We start from the raw sequence: 18,250 nt of genomic DNA, 5'->3' as shown, positions 1-18,250 counted from the left end.
TTGTGTAACCAAAATACCTGACAACAACTAATAAAAGAAAAAAAAGGTTTATTTTAGTTTCCTGATTTCTGAGGTTTAAGTCCTTGGTTAGCTTTTGACCTGATGAGGCAGAATATCATGATGGAAAAACATGGAGGAAGAAAACCACTCAGCTCATGGCAGATGGGAAGCAGAGACAGAGTTGGGGGAGATAGTGTGAGGAGCCAGGGACCAAATATAGTTACCAAGGGCATGCTGCTACTGTCCTACTTCCTTCACCATACCCCACCTGTCTGCAATTACCACCCAGTAGTCCATTCAAATTATTAATCAAATGGATTAATCCTCTGATGAGTTTACAGCTTTCATGATCAAATAATGTCACCTGTGAACGTTCCTTCATTGCCTAACATATGAGTTTTTCAGGAGTCATTTTATATCCAAACACACACACTCCAGACTAGAGTTAAGGAGCTATATTTGGCAGCAAGCAGGGTAAAATTGAAATTTATATAATAATATTCACATTTTTATTATTTTACTGTTGAAAGTAAATTTCACAAAATGGTGATAATTAAAAATGACAATTGTTTTTTCATAAATGTTATCACAACTGTTTTCAATTCTCTAGAGAATATAGAACACATATGGTCAATAGTTGTTGCTATTATTGATTTTATTAGTGATATCAGTATTTGTGGTTAACATCATTCTCTCCCTGATTAAACTCCAAATATTTAATATTAAGTATATATAATACTAGCAACATTATGAACGTAGCCTAATATTGAGCATTATTATGTACTTATCATTTTGTTAGAGGCTTTATATACAACTCATGTGATCTGCAAAACAAATAAATGATCTGGTAACTTACTACCACTTTTAAAATATAGATATGGAGACCTGACTATGTTAGGGTAATTTGTGCAAAACTGAATAGCAAAATAAAAACAAAAATAAAAAACAAGGTAGAAATTGAATTCCCAATTCCATTTTCTTTGACTCTTTTCCCACTTTAAAATTATTTTTTAACACTTTAGTTTTTGACATGTCACCTTATATGACTAAAAGATTTATTATTTAATGCCTAATTTTTCTTTGTTTCTTATTTTACTTGCCCCTCCCCAATAAAACTCCTCGAGAATATTTTTATCTTTAAATGTATTGTGTCAGCGGACACCGGGCTCCTGCCAGAGGAGAGGACAACCTGTGCCGCTGCTGCCTCTTGGACCAGGGCCAGGGCCCTGAGCCTGGCCCAGGTGACCTGGGCCACCATACACTGCTGGGCCCTGCCATGCAGTGCCACTGTGAGGGTGCGGCGCATTGCCAGCGAGGAGGAGCTCAAGAAGGCTTATTAGAAGCTGGCCCTGAAAGGGGACCCAGACAAAAAATCTGAATAATGTCGCAGAAGCACCTGAACAATTTAAATTAATCCAAGCAGCATATGATGTGTTGATGATCCTCAGGAAAGAGCATTGTAGGATAATCATAGAGAGGCCTTACATAAAAGAGACCTTGATGGATAATATCAGGATGACAACCTATATTTGCTTCAAGAGTTCACTGCTACCTGTCATTCTGGTTATGAAGACGATGAAAAGGGCTTTTACACGGTGTATCATAGTGGTTTTGAAATAATTGCAAAGGAAAAACTGGAATCTGTGTTAGAGGAGGATGTTGAGGATTTCCCAACTTTTGGAGACTCCCAGAGTGACTATGATATGGTAGTCCACCCTTTCTATGCACTCAAAAGAATTTTGCATGAAAGGAAGAAATATGATACCGAGCAAGTTTCAGACCACTGGGAAAAAATGAGTCATGGAAAAAGAAAACAAAAAAATTCGAGACAAAGCAAGGAAAGAGAAGAATGAACTTGTTTGGCAGCTGGTAACTTTCATCTGGAAAAGAGATAAATGAGTTCAGGCACATGGGAAGCTTGCAGAATAACAGAATGCAGAGAAGGTGACAACAGAAATAAAGCAGGCAAAACTGGCAGAACAGTACAGAGGACAGAACTGAAAGACCATGGTTGATCTGGAGAAGGAACTCTAGGAGACAGAAGCACCATTCGAAAACGAGTTTGGAGATGGATTAGATCACAATGAAATGGAGCAGCATGAGCTTAAAGCTGGACAAGATGGTAAAGATAGTGATGAGGTTGAGGATGCTGAGCTTTATGATGACCTTTACTGCCCAGTATGTGACAAATCTTTCAAGACAGCAAAGACAATGAAGAACCATGAAAAGTCAAAGAAACATCGAGAAATGGTTACCTTGTTAAAACAACAATTGGAGGAAGAGGAAGAAAACTTTTCAGGATCTTATACAGATGAATGTCAATTATGAGGAAGAAATGGAAGATACACCAAAATAAAAGCTTTCCAAAAAAATACAGAAGAAAAAGAAACAGAAATAAGAACAGAATTACGATGACAATTTCAATGAAAATGGACCTGGAGAAGAAAAAAAGGTTGATCCGGAAAAATATCAACTTAAATCAAGACAGTGCCAAAGAATTGGAGGACAGTCCCCAAGATAATGCTAGTGTCACAGAGACCATTGAACCTTGTGATGATGCAAAAAGTGAAGCTAAAAGTGTTCATAAACCCAAAGGAAAGAAAACCAAAGATGTGAAAAAGATCAATCAAAGTACCTGCTGAACCACAAATATTGAGGGATGTTCTTACCAGCTGGACAACCTGCCATAGTGAATTTCTATCCCAGAATAAAGTTTTTGATCATCTAAAAGCTATGGGTCATGCAAAAGCACCTCCATCTTCATCTTTAACCAGTGTAACAAGTAGTCAAAGCAAGAAAGAGGAACGTGAAAACAGATAGCAATTCTGCAACACACTTTTTGTTTTTTTTAACTGTCTCTAGATTTTGAAACCAAAACTGAACTGAAATCATCTAAAGAGTGTTTATTGCATTGTGGAAAATTATTTTGTTTATCTTTTAAAGACTGTTTTTGTTTAATAAATAATTTTTAAACATTTCACTAGTGATTGAATTGTACTTTTGCCATCTGAATTGACTCAAATGTCTCAAAACAGATAGATATTGTAAAGAGTGTACCTTGATTTCTCACATGGAAAGAGATGTTCTGAGATAATTAAATTATTTTAACATATAAAAAATAAATAAATGTATTGTATCACTATTGTATGCCTAAAAGAGTTCAGGGCATAATATACTTTAAATAGATATTTGTTTAATTTAAATGTGGAAAAGCTATTATTATTTTTTTTTTTTTCTTTTTCTTTTTGGTACTGGCAAATGGAACTCAGGCTTTCTGCATGCTAGGCAAATGATATATGACTGAACTACATTCCCTATTCTCTAAAAAGACTATTCTTAAAAGATTTTTTTTAAATTACATAAAAACCAAAGTAAATGTTTCAATTATATTTACATACATATATGACATATACATTAGTATATGTGTAAGTAAAAATTTATACATTTAAATTTATACATTGAGACACTGGAGTCATAGAATTACATGACTATTGGAACTGGATGGAGAGAATGACTAAAAATTTTGAATCATAATACTGGGCGGCTGTCTGGAGGAAGAGGCCTGTGGCGGGTCTCTGGGACTCAGAGCGATTGTTCGGGGCCCCAGGTGGCTGCTCAGAGGAGGGGTCGCATAGCCAGGCGATTAGGTGCAGAGCAGGGTCCCAGGATCTAGGAGCCTTCTGGGTGGAAGAGCCGCACAGAGACAGGCTTAGGGCGGAGCAAAGGTTCCAGGCCTGCGGGCAGATTCTCTGAGGAGGGGCAGCCTAAGGAGATTCATTTGCAAAGGGTGAGGCTCCCAGGCCCAGGAGGTAGGTCCGGGCCCCTGGGAACTTTGCAGAGGAAGGCAGCCCAGCCCAGGTGGTAGCTGTAAATTGAGGGGAACCTCTAGGAGGGATCTGACCAGCAAGACCTCCCCACCGGGTGAGTCTTCACTGCTGGGTGAGGTTTCCCCACAAGGACGGTAAAACCAGAGATTCAGGCCCAAACAGGCCTTGCCTCAGCCCGCAGCCTAGGTCCCCTTTGGATGACTATTGGTCAACAAGTGGAGGCACCTCTGCCCACTAGCAGGGATTATACCCCACCTGAAGGCCACCACTCCTAGAGAGGCAGATTCCTTGTGGAGCACCGCATTATCAACTTCCTCCAAGACTTCAGCCTACTGAAGGCTAAGGGGGGGATATATATAGAAATCTTCAGAGACATTGTAAGTCAATAGAGGAAATCTGCAATATCTCAGCGGTCCATTGATACCTGAACAATATGAGAAAACAAGGAAAGAAAATGCTGCAAACAAATCTAGATGTTACATCAATAAAACCCAATGACACCATGGCAGAAGAAATGACAGAAATGGAGTTCAGAATGTACATAATTAAAATGATCAGAGAAGCAAACGATGAGATGAAAGAGCAAATGCAAGCATTGAATGATCGCACCAATCGACAGTTAAAAGAGCAACTACAGGAAGCAAAAGATCATTTCAATAAAGAGTTAGAGATATTGAAAAAAAACCAAACAGAAATCCTTGACATGAAGGAAACAATAAACCAAATTAAGAACTTCATACAAAGCATATCCAATAGGGTAGAACACCTGGAAGACAGAAACTCAGACATTGAAGACAAAATATTTAACCTTGAAAACAAAGTTGAACAAACAGAGAAGATGGTAAGAAATCATGAACAGAATCTACAAGAACTATGGGACATCATGAAAAGGCCAAATTTAAGAATTATTGGGATTGAGGAAGGCCTAGAGAAACAAGCCAAAGGAATGAACAATTTATTCAATGAAATAATATCAGAAAATTTCCCAAATCTGAAGAATGAAATGGAAAATCAAGTTCAAGAGGCTTATAGGACTCCAAATACACAAAATTACAACAGACCCACACCAAGGCACATTATAATGAAAATACCTAACATGCAAAATAAAGACAGAATTTTAAAGGCTGTGAGAGAAAAGAACCAAATTACATTCAGGGGGAAACCAATACGGATATCAGCAGATTTTTCAATCCAGACCCTAAAAGCTAGAAGGTCCTGGAACAACATTTTTCAAGCCCTGAAAGAAAATGGATGCCAACCAAGAATCTTATACCCAGCAAAACTTACCTTCAAATTTGACGATGAAGTAAAATCCTTCCATGATAAACAAAAGCTAAAAGAATTTACAAAAAGAAATCCAGCATTACAGAACATTCTCAGCAAAATATTCCATGAGGAAGAGATGAAAAACAAAGAAGCAAATCAGCAAAGGGAGGAATTATCCTAAAGGAATTGTCAAATAAAGGAGGAAACAAGTTGTGTCAAACAAATATATAAACAAAATTTTAAAAATGAACCAAATGACCGGGAAACCAAATCATTTCTCTATAATAACCCTGAATGTTAATGGCCTGAATTCATCAATCAAAAGACATAGACTGGCAGACTGGATTAAAAAGAAAGATCCAACAATATGTTGCCTAAAAGAGACTCACCTCATAGAAAAAGATACCCATAGACTAAAGGTGAAAGGATGGGGAAAAACATACCATGCACATGGACTCAGCAAAAAAGCTGGAGTATCCATCCTCATTTCCAATAATGTGGACTTCAAGCCGAAGTTAGTCAGAAGGGATAAAGAAGGTCATTTCATACTGCTTAAGGGAAGCATAAATCAGCAAGATATAACAATCATAAACATCTATGCCCCAAACAGTGGCTCATCCATGTATGTCAAACAAATCCTTCTCAATTTCAGAAACCAAATAGACCATAACACAATAATACTAGGTGATTTTAACACGCCTCTCTCACCACTGGACAGATCTTCCAGAAAAAAAATTGAACAAAGAAACCATAGATCTCAATAACACAATCAATAATTTAGACTTAACGGACATTTATAGAATATACCATCCAACCAAGAGCGAATACACTTTCTTCTCAGCAGCACATGGATCCTTCTCTAAAATAGACCTTATATTATGCCACAAAGCTAATGTTAGCAAATACAAGAAGATAGAGACACTACCATGTATTCTATCAGATCATCATGGATTGAAGTTAGAAATAAATGAAAGAGTAAAACACAGAAACTATTCCAACATCTGGAGATTAAACAATATGCTATTATATGATGAATGGATAACAGAAGATATTAGGAAGGAAATTAAAAAATTCTTAGAGGTAAATGAGAACAAAGAAACATCATATCAAAATCTCTGGGACACTATGAAAGCAGTACTTAGAGGGAAATTTATTTCATGGAGCGCGTTCTATAAAAGAAGTAAAACTCAACAAATAAACGACCTAACACTACAGCACAAAGCCCTAGAAAAAGAAGAACAGAACAGCACCAAAAGTAGTAGAAGACAGGAAATAGTTAAACTCAGAGCTGAAATCAATGAAATTGAAACAAAAGAAACAATACAAAAAATTGACAAAATAAATAGTTGGTTCTTCGAAAAAATAAACAAAATTGATAAACCTTTAGCCACACTAACAAAGAGAAGACGAGAGAAAACCCAAATCACTAAAATTCGGAATGAACAAGGAAATATCACAACAGACAGGATTGAAATACAAAACATAATTAGAAGCTATTTTGAAAATCTATACTCCAACAAAATAGAAAATTTCGAACACATCAACAGGTTTCTAGAGACATATGAATTACCTAAACTGAACGAGGAGGACATAAACAATTTAAATAGACCAATTTCAAGTACTGAAATAGAAGAAGTCATCAAAAACCTACCAACAAAGAAAAGTCCGGGACCAGATGGGTTCTCAGCCGAGTTCTATAAAACCTTTGAAGAAGAGCTCATTCCAATACTTATCAAAGTATTCCATAAAATAGAAGAGGAGGGAACCCTCCCAAACTCATTCTATGAAGCCAATATCACACTGATACCTAAACAGACAGAGACTCATCAAGGAAAGAAAATTTCAGACCAATATCCTTAATGAACATCGACGCAAAAATTCTCAACAAAATTTTAGCAAATCGCATACAAAAACATATTAAAAAGATAGTGCACCATGATCAAGTGGGTTTCATCCCAGGGATGCAAGGTTGGTTCAACATCAGGAAATCAATAAACATAATTCACCATATTAATAGACTTAAAGTCAAGAATCACATGATTATTTCAATAGATGCAGAAAAAGCATTTGATAAAATACAGCACCCCTTCATGCTCAAAACACTAGAAAAAATAGGGATAGTGAGAACATTCCTTAACATTGTAAAGGCCATTTATGCTAAGCCCATGGCTAATATCATTCTAAATGGTGAAAAACTGAAAGCATTCCCCCTAAAAACTGGAACAAGGCAGGGATGCCCTCTTTCACCACTTCTATTCAACATCGTTCTTGAGACTCTGGCCAGAGCAATTAGACAAACCAAAGAGATTAAAGGGATACGAATTGGAAAAGAAGAACTCAAACTATCCCTGTTCACTGATGACATGATTATATATTTAGAGGAACCTGGAAATTCCACCAGAAAACTCTTAGAACTCATAAGTGAATTCAGTAAAGTAGCAGGTTACAAGATCAATGCCCATAAATCCAACGCATTTTTATACATAAGTGATGAATCTTCAGAAAGAGAAATTAGGAAAACTACCCCATTCACAATAGCCTCAAAAAAAATAAAATACTTGGGAATCAATCTCACAAAAGAGGTGAAAGACCTCTACAATGAGAACTATACAACACTAAAGAAAGAAATTAAAGAACACCTTAGAAGATGGAAAGATCTCCCATGTTCTTGGATAGGAAGAATTAATATTGTCAAAATGGCCATACTACCTAAAGTGCTATACAAATTCAATGCAATTCCAATTAAAATCCCAATGACGTACCTTACAGAAATAGAGCAAGCAATTATGAAATTCATCTGGAAGAATAAGAAACCCAGAATAGCTAAAGCAATCCTTAGCAGGAAGAGTGAAACAGGGGGTATTGCAATACCCGATCTTCAACTCTACTACAAAGCAATAGTAACACAAACGGCATGGTATTGGTACCAAAATAGAAAGGTAGATCAATGGTACAGAATAGAGGACACGGACACAAACCCAAATAAATACAATTTTCTCATACTAGACAAAGGGGCCAAAAATATGCAATGGAGAAAAGATAGCCTCTTCAACAAATGGTGCTGGGAGAATTGGAAATCCATATGTAACAGAATGAAACTAAACTCATATCTCTCACCATGCACGAAACTAAACTCAAAATGGATTAACGACCTCGGAATCAGACCAGAGACCCTGCAGATTATAGAAGAAAAAGTAGGTCCAAATCTTCACCTTGTTGGTCTAGGATCAGACTTCCTTAACAGGACTCCCATAGCACAAGAAATAAAAGCTAGAATCAACCACTGGGATAGATTCAAACTAAAAAGCTTTCTCTCAGCAAAGGAAACTATCAGCAATGCGAAGAAAGAGCCTACAGAGTGGGAGAATATCTTTGCCAATCATACTTCAGATAGAGCACTAATCTCCAGAATCTATAAAGAACTCAAAAAACTCTACTCCAAGAATTCAAATAATCCAGTCGACAAATGGGCTAAGGAAATGAATAGACACTTCACAGAAGAAGATCTACAAGCTATCAACAAACATATGGAAAAATGTTCAACATCTCTAGTAATAAGAGAAATGCAAATCAAAACCACCCTAATATTCCATCTCACCCCAATTAGAATGGCGATTATCAAGAATACGAGCAACAACAGGTGTTGGCGAGGATGTGGGGAGAAAGGTACACTCATACATTGCTGGTGGGGCTGCAAATTAGTGCAGCCACTCTGGAAAGCAGTGTGGAGATTCCTTAGAAAACTTGGAATGGACCCTCCATTTGACCCAGCTATCCCACTCCTTGGCCTATACCCAAAGGACTTAATCAGCATACTACAGAGATACAGCCACATCAATGTTCATAGCTGCTCAATTCACAATAGCCAGACTGTGGAACCAACCTAGATGCCCTTCAATTGATGAGTGGATAAAGAAACTGTGGTATATATACACAATGGAATATTACTCAGCCATAAAGAATGATAAAATTATGGCATTTGCAGGTAAATGGATGAAATTGGAGAATATCATGCTAAGTGAGATAAGCCAATCTCAAAAAGCCAAAGGACGAATGATATCGCTAATAAGTGGCGGATGACACATAATGGGGGGGAGGGAAGGGTTAGTGTTAGGGTTAGAGTTAGGGTTAGGGAGGGGGACAGCATGGAGGAAGGAACTCCTGTATAGAGGGTAAAGAGGGGTGGGAGGGGTGGGGGGAAGGGAAAAAATAACAGAATGAATCAAACAACATTACCCTATGTAAATTTATGATTACACAAATGGTATGCCTTTACACCATGTACAAACAGAGAAACAACATGTATCCCATTTGTTTACAATAAAAAAAGAAAATAAAAAAGAAAAAAGAATTCATTCCTCAGGAAAAAAAAAAAAACATGTTTCAATGAAAAATATACTTGTAACACTGTGTTCTGTATGTCCTACACTTTCTTCTGGGCTTTGCAAAATAGAATACTCCAAATTAAAATGCATATAGGATATTTAATTTCTTATTTGTCAGATTAATTTATGTTGATTGACTTAACCAGATTTCTTTCTAAAGTGATGAAGTAGCAACAAGTAGTGAGAGTTATTTCTTCTCTTTCTTTTCTCTTCTTTCTTTATTTCTTTACTTTTTTGGTTGTTGTTGTTTGCACCGGACCCCAGTCCTATTTTGTATTTCATTTAGAGACAGGGTCTCATTGAGTTTCTTAGCACCTCACTTTTACTGAGGCTGACTTTGTACTCAAGATCCTCATATCTCAGTCTCCCCAGCCACTGGGATTACAGGTGTGCACCACCATGCCTGGTCTCATTTCTTCTTATTTTCAATTTATTATAGAGCTAAAATAGGACACCTGGAATGGGTTAAAATTATGGGACAGAAAGGTAAATAGAACCTAAATTCTATGTATTTTCATAGAAGTAGCAGTGTTACAACATTTCTTTCTTTTCCACCTGTGGATACTGGTCAATGCCAGGGAACCTGTATACCATTTTGTGATTTAAATAAGCTTGGTGAGTTTATTTAACTAAGCTGTAAGGATGACAGAGAAGTGAGAACTAGTTTTAGTTTTATATAGAATTTGTTATGATCTATCCAGTTAATGTATGCTAACAGAAGTAACAAAAGTGAGGTTATCATACAGTCATTTATTCCCAATATTTTATAATTTGATTGCTAAGCATCATCAGATTAGATATAAATTTCCTGATATGCTGTAGAGATAGTTCAGCATGTAATTTATATGCACTTATTGCATAAGTTCCTTAAAGAATTACTATATGTACCTCTATACTGCTTACCTGTAATCTTATGTGGTACTTTTATATTTGTTTAGAATAATACTTTATATTTTGTAATTTATTCACAAATTTAATATATACAGAAATTACCTATTTCCATTATTTTAAACTTGTTGGTCCATTTTTCTTGGAGAGCTATTTTTTGTGTATAATATTTTTATATTATTTATGTTCAAAAGTGAATAGAATGCTTTTTATATCTCAGCATCTCTCTGTACTAGATAGAATTAGTTTTTATTCAGATAATTGACCCGTGGTCCATATGAAAAGAATTGCTAATCATCTACAGATGCTCATGGTTAGTCCTAACATGGATCTAGAGAATTTAACTACATGGAGAAAATAAACAAATCGCTATGTTTTCTGTGTGTGTGTGTGTGTGTGTGTGTGTGTGTGTATGCATGTATGTATGTGTTTGCCACTGGTGGTTCAGATAAAAAGATAACTTCAATATTTATCAATAAAGTAAATAATTTTAATGACTTACAAATTTTATTTTGAATTTCCTTACATAATAACTTTTCTGTTGTAAAAATGAGAGACTACTTAATGAATTAGTTTATTCCCAGGTTAAGAAAATATTTCAGAGAACAAAGGCACCACAGTACTAACTAGAAAATATGAAAAAGTAAAACAACATAGCTGAAAAGTTTAATCCCAAATACCATGGCAAAGTTCGTAAGGAAATTCTAATCAAATAGGGAAAGAAACTCTCACTGAAGCCCTTATAGTTTTATCATTTTTAAAGGGTTATCCTAAATTCTGGACTGTTTAGAACCCTTATTCTTTGCCTGGCTAGGTAAGCCTATAAGTCTACAATAAAAATATTACAGATAATAACAGGAAAGATGAAATTTTTATAAATACTTTTGATAGCATTTAATGGCTATCAGTCAGAGAAAACATTTTCTTCCTATTTTGCTGCATTTGGAGATAAACATAATTAGAAATACATTTAACTGTTGTATTCTGTAGTGTAACTATATTTGGAAACATTGACAATAAGTGATATATGATACCTCTTTATATTCTTGATGATTTCTAATGTTGTACTAGCTTAGGTTTATTATGTGTAGTTCTAGGTTTATAGCTATCCAAATGTTTTGGAATATACATGCAATAATTTTATTGAAGTAGTTTCTAACAGATTTTCAGTTATAAAGTAGGCTTTTTAAAAATTTTTTGAATTTTTTTCTAATTAGTTGTGTATGACATAGAATGCATTTATACATTTTGATAAATCATATACAAATATAGTATAATTTCTCATTTTTCTGATTGTATCTATTGTAGGATCACATTGGTAATGCAGTCATATATGTACAGAAGGTAATAATGTCTGTTTCACTCTATTATCTTTCCTACCCTATCTTTCTTCTCCTCCCTTCCCTCTCTTGTACCTAATATAAAGTAACTATTCTCTCCTAGCCTCCCAGGGAAAACATTTTGCTTTTGGCTTTTGGGTTTGGCTTATTTCATTTAGCATTTAGCATTTCTCCAACTGCATCCATTTACCTGTAAATGCCATAATTTCATTATTTAAAGCTGAGTAATATTCCATCGTGTATATATACCACATTTTCTTTATCCATTCATCTGTTTGAATGGTATCTAGGTTGGTTCCATAGTTTAGCTACTGTGAGTTGAACTGCTATAAACATTGATGTGGCTACATTACTACACTATGCTGGTTTTAAGTCCTTTGGTACAAATACTGAGTCCCTATCATTGTAGATATACAAACATTTGTTGAATCATTGGTAGGCTTTTTGTAGAAGAGAAAAACAAGTACAGCATCAAATTACTAAGTAGAATAGATTTCCTTTAAATCAATTCTGATATCTGGATGTTTTGATTACCTGGCTAAATAAAACTTTTTTCATGGTGAAGTTCAATTTTGCCTATAAGTTATGGCTATTTAGTTTCACAAATTTTTTAAATTATTTTTAATATTTTTAATGATAGATTATTTTCATATTTTGTCTAGCTAATCTATTGAGCTCTGTGAAGGACAATCATTTATATGGTATTATATTCATTTTTTCATATTTAGTAGCTAAAATGATATTGTTTGGTCAATATCAAAGTGTTCTTTTTTAAAATGTCTTTACTTCAATCTGCTATATAGAATTCAAGGACAAGTATTTTATGTATAATCTAGTTTACAGGAATACTTCTGTGTTCCTGACTTAATTTAGTCATTTTTCCTTAATGATCATGAAGAGCCATGTTAAACTGACGTGTTATTAAAGTACAGTTCTCTGGTATTTAGAGTACACCAGGGGGTGTAGGGACTGTTAATTGTCATCAAGTGAAGACATAGACTTTAACATCTAAATTCAATGCTCTTTTATTTTAAAGTCGTTGGTAAAAACCTAAAGATATAATCCTCCCAAATTGGTCTGAAATTCACCTTATAAGCTAAGTAGGGTAATTTATTTTGATTGCACTTACAGAGAGAATGTGAATTTCAAAGTAAGCATAATTTTCCAAGGCAGTTAATGAATATTCCCTTTTGCCCAATATCATAGATGTGTTGTTGTAATAGTCAGCTAAGTAGCAGAGGAATAAGAAAACAAAAGCACTTACAATCATTTTATTATAAGATCCAGTTCAATATGCGAAGCACACAGATATCCAATAAAAAATTCCTGCTAAGTATATAATTGATATAATAAATACAAATTACTTGCATATATTTAAAATATTTGAATATAAATTTCTCAAATCATCAATGCTATAAAATGTGGGCTATGTTGTGTAGTCAGGAGACTTGAATCTGGGAAACTATTCTCAATGTTATGTTGATTTTTACCAAAGGTGTAGAGATCCTGGGACCATCTGTATCAGTGTCAGAAAATAATATACTTTGTTAAATTATCTGGAAGTGACATAAACTGTTGACCTGTTATATTCAGCAAGTTTAACACTATTATATATTTCCTTCAAAGATGACAATTTAGATTTTTTTATTTCTACAATTGTTTTATTTTAGATAATATGTGTAAGTGGAATTATAAGTATTTACCCTTGAATACCCTTGAATAGCATTGAATTATAAGTATTTACCCTTTTTTTAAAATCTGTTCCTTTTAGATATACATAACAGTAGAGTGTATTTTGACATATTATACATAAATGGACTATAACTTATTCTAGGTAGAATCCCATTTTTGTGGTTGTACGTGATGTGGAGTTTCACTGGTGTTGTATTCATATATGAACATAGGAAAGTTATGTCCAATTCATTCCACAGTCTTAGTTAAAAATAAATATGACTTTTATCAGACTTTTTGTAGGAATAAGGTGGTCTTTCAGAGTTCTTTCTATATATGTAGACAACCACTTATTTGTAACTTATATAGAGTACGAAACAATCTTAAATTACCACAGATGAAGAGAAGTGAGAAAATAGAACTGATTTGTAAATTTTGTGTTAAGGAAAAAGAGACGGGGATGGCGAATGAATAGAAGACTTCTCTAAATGTAAAAATATAAAAATATAAAAGTTGAGCATGTTCATTTATTTAGGGGAAAATTTCATATCCAAAAAATTCATATGAACCTCATAACAACTAGATTAGAAATAAATACTAAAAAAGAGTTCTAATGACTTAGGGAGTCTACATAATGTAGCTATTCATCTCAGTCAATGTGAATATAACATCCTCAAAAAAAATTCTCGTGTTTACTTTGGAATGATAGAGAGAAGATTAGCACAGCCCTTGAATGAGGATTACATGCAAAATTGTGAAGAATTCCGTATTTTTGACTCCTAAAGTGCAAGAACAATAATCAAGAATTAATAAATGGGAAGGATTAAAACTAAAAAGCTTCTTCTCAGCAAAGGAAACAATCAATAACATGAAGAGAGAGCCTATGCAATGGGAGAAAATCTTTACCACATGCACATCAGATAGAGCACTAATATCCAGAATATATAAAGAACTCAAAAAACTTAACACCAAAAAACCAAATAACCCAATCAATAAATGGGCTGAGGAACTGAGCAGACACTTCACAGAAGAAGCTATACATTCAATCAACAAATATATGAAAAATGTTCAAAATCTCTAGCAATTAGAAAAATGCAAATCAAACTACTCTAAGACTTCATCTTACACCAGTCAAAATGGCAATTATCAAGAATACAAGCAACATTAATAGTTGGGAAGGGGAAAAAGGTACACTCATTCCTTGCTGGTGGGACTGCAAATTGGTGCAGCCACTCTGGAAAGTATTATGGAGATTCCTTAGAAAACTTGGAATCGAGCCACCATTTGATCCAGCAATTCCAGTCCTTGATCTATAACCAAAGGACTTAAAATCAGCATCCTATAGTGACACAGCCATATTAATGTTCATAGCAGCTCAATTCACAATAGCTAAACTGTGGAACCAATCTAGATATCCATCAGTAGATGAATGGATAAAGAAACTGTGGCAAATATACACAATGGAATATTACTCAGCTTTAAAGAAGAATGAAATGATGGCCTTTGCAGTTAAATGGATGGAGCTGGAGAATATCATGCTAAGTGAAGTAAGCCAATCTCAAAAAACAATGGCCAAATGACTTCTCTGATAAGTCGATACTGATCCATAATGGGGGAGGACAAGGGAAGAATGGAAGAATTTTGGATAGGGCAGAGGTGAGGAAGGGAAGAGGAGAGGGACTGGGGGGGGGTAGGATAGGTGGTGGAATGAGAGGGAATTACTGCCCTATGAATGTATATGATTGCACAAATGGTGTGACTTTGCGTCATGTACAACCAGAGAAATGAAAAGTTGGGCTTTTGTGTATAATGAGTCAAAATGCATTTTGCTGTCATGTATAACTAATTAGAACTAATTTAAAAAAATCTCTGAAGCAGGAATTAGGGCCAAAATGCAATGGAGGATGGTAGAAATTCACAAAAACGTCTGAATGAGTTTATGCGGTAATGAGGATTTTAGAGATTCTATAAAATGCACAGCATTGACTTACGAAATATCAGTTACATGTAGTGCTCTAAGGCTGATTTTGTGAGATTATGTTCCAATTAGGTTTATACAAAGTCAGAAAATATTAAGAACTTTGTTTTGTCTCCTCTTCTTTTTTCCTTTTTATTCTTCATTATGATGCAGTGTTAATTGAGTTTTGTTGGCCTAAATCAAATTATTTTGGGGAATATTTTGGTATGTATATCAGAGAGAAGACTATACAGAACCTATTTGTTTTATTACTACTAAACAGGAAAATAGATAAAGGAGTGAAAATGGAGATGAACAAGCATCTGTCCCATCAATAAGCATCTGTTTTGTCAATAAAGTCTTATAAGAAAGTCATGTAAGAAAATGTACTTGGCAAGAAAGTGTTCAGAAGTTGGCAGTAAAGAAGGTAGAAGATGAAGGAAAATGAAAGTGAAGTTCCAGGAAAAATGGTAGTTTTCAAAACCAAAAAATAAGTTTTTTAAGAAACAGTTTGTAGTCATTTTTTTTTCAGTGTTGCTTCAGTGTTTTAGATTGTAGGGATTTTATTAGTGGAAAACCAATACCACTGAGCTCTTCAACCATAATTGAAACAAGAAGTCATCTAGAACCATACATATATCCTTCTGAAAATTTGTTTGATCCCCAAATACAATTTGTAGGGGAGAATAGTGCTGGAGTTTTGCTTAACACTTACTGTCAGTTGTGAACAAATCTTTGCAATTGTTAAGTTTATCTCTGGTGTACCATTATTCCATCTTGTAGAAACACCCTCCTTTTCTGTGGTGACAACTCCCTTTCACATTTCTCTGACACAGGGAGTTGACATTTTCTCACCTGCCAAATACAATTTACAGAAAAGGAAATCTGTGTTACCATGATTTTCAAACCATTGATAAAACACTGCTACACATAGAATAAATTCCACAACAGTGTCTGTGGTGATGATGATAATAATGGCATTTGGTGTCTTCTCAGACCTGACTGTATTTTACATCCTAGTTTCTTCTACAACCAACTCAGTCACTCTTTTCATTTTTTTGAGTATTATGTATCAACCCAACTTTATTTCTAAATGAATATTACTCTAGATTTGACTTTCACTTGATTTGCAATATCTTTTCTAGTCTTCAATACTAAAAATTAAGAAGTAAAAAAAGTTAAAAGCCAGTATCAAATTCTCTCTTTCTCTTTCTTCTCTCTTTTTCACCTGTTATATTCTCTGTTATTTTTTGGTACCAAGAGTCTTTTATTGATCACTTTGTTTTATAATATTTGTTTTCATTCCATATAGTATTTGTTTAATGATTTAATTCAGTAGATAGATAATAATTTGAAGGCAAAGGCTACTAGTTTTACTATGTGACTTTTACATAACATGAAACATATTAGGTGTATTTATTACTGATTGATGCACAACAAATTATGGCCAAAATTTTACTTCTTAAAAACATACAGATTTATTATTTCACAGTTCTTTATGCCAGGAATCCAGGTACTGCTTATTTATCTGCATCTGTGTTTCTCCAGAATCTACAATCAGGCATCAGTCAGGATATCTTTTCTGCAAATTCAACTAGGAAAAGATTCACTTCTAAGATCATTTGATTGTTGGCAGAATTCATTTCTTTCCATTTGTTGATTGAGGACCTCAGTTTCTTGCTGTTTGTTGGCAGAACACAAAGAGAGGGAGAGAATTTGCCAGCAAAATAAGTTAAAATGTCTCATAATCTAGTCACAGAGATGATATCCTCTCATTTTGAGGTGGTCTATTAGGAATAAGTAGTTCAGTGTAGAGGTGCTTCCACAAGTTTATGAATAGAAACATGGAGCCACCTTCGAAGGTTACCTAATATCCTATTTGCTAAATAAGTTATCAATCACTTCAGTAGGGCTTAGTAGTATTTGACTGTAGACCCAGATATTCAGGAGACTGTTACTGGGAAATTGCTTGAGCCAAAGAGTTTAAGATCAGCCTGGGCAACAGAGTGAGACCCAGTCTCAAAAAATAAAATAAAATAAATAAAATAAAATAAAATAAAATAAATAAAATAAAATAGGAATATCACTTACTTACAAATTATTCTGGCCTAAAATCCTTATATATTGCATTACTGAATATTTGTGTTTTGGACATTTCTTTAATCTGAGTCTTGTGAAGTAGGAGTACATTCTCAAACTCTGTTTTGTCCCATTACTCTTCTTTTTATTAAAAAAAACTTTAAAACTATTCATAAATGAAACACTAAATTTGTAATAAATTTCATCATTTATAAAAACTTATGATTTTCAAACATTTCCTCATTATCCACACTTTTCTTGGACACAGTTCCTCAGTTTTTAATTCACGGTGAGACGTGATATAAACCTTTTCCATTTTTAGGAACTTCATATAAAGCATTCCTTTATGTCCGTTATCCAAGTTCAGTTTAGATAAAACAAAATGACAATCACCACAAGCAGAACACTTTTGTTTCCTGATCTTAATCATACTCTCAAAAATCTAAGCTTGAGATCAGCAATTCTGTGCAAATAATTCATTGAGAATTTGCTCCCAGGAGAAATGGGCCAGGATGTAAGAAATGTGTCTGCTAGGGAAGAAGAAGAATGAAAGAAAACTGCAATTATAATACAAAACTCCAGTCTCAGACTGACCTCATGGAAATGGATCCAATTAGAACCAAAGGAACTGGGGACTTCAGTACTTCTGGACTAATCTGATATGGGTTAAGGTTTGTCCTAAGAGGTGTAACGTTGAGCTGCTTCCAGAGGTTCACAGTGGCAAATGGATTTCTGGGTCCACAGCACAGCTTTCCAAAGAAGGTCAACGATACCTTCTGTTAAAAAAAGAAGAACGGAGAGGAAAAGGAAAAGGAGAGGAGGGAAGACAAATTAGGG

The 18,250-nt window shown here is 34.5% G+C and overlaps 1 pseudogene across 1 annotated transcript; it reads left to right on the top strand.

The window, feature by feature from the left end:
• The first annotated feature begins 1,854 nt into the window (after positions 1 to 1,854).
• LOC306669418 (dnaJ homolog subfamily C member 21-like) lies at positions 1,855 to 2,820 on the top strand (annotated as a pseudogene). Its single transcript has one exon. The product of its transcript is annotated as a dnaJ homolog subfamily C member 21-like (transcript).
• Positions 2,821 to 18,250: the final 15,430 nt, after the last annotated feature.

Source organism: Sciurus vulgaris, assembly GCF_902686455.1.
Source record: "Sciurus vulgaris genome assembly, chromosome: 9".
NCBI lineage: Eukaryota > Metazoa > Chordata > Mammalia > Rodentia > Sciuridae > Sciurus > Sciurus vulgaris.
This window is presented reverse-complemented; position numbering and strand designations above follow the sequence as displayed.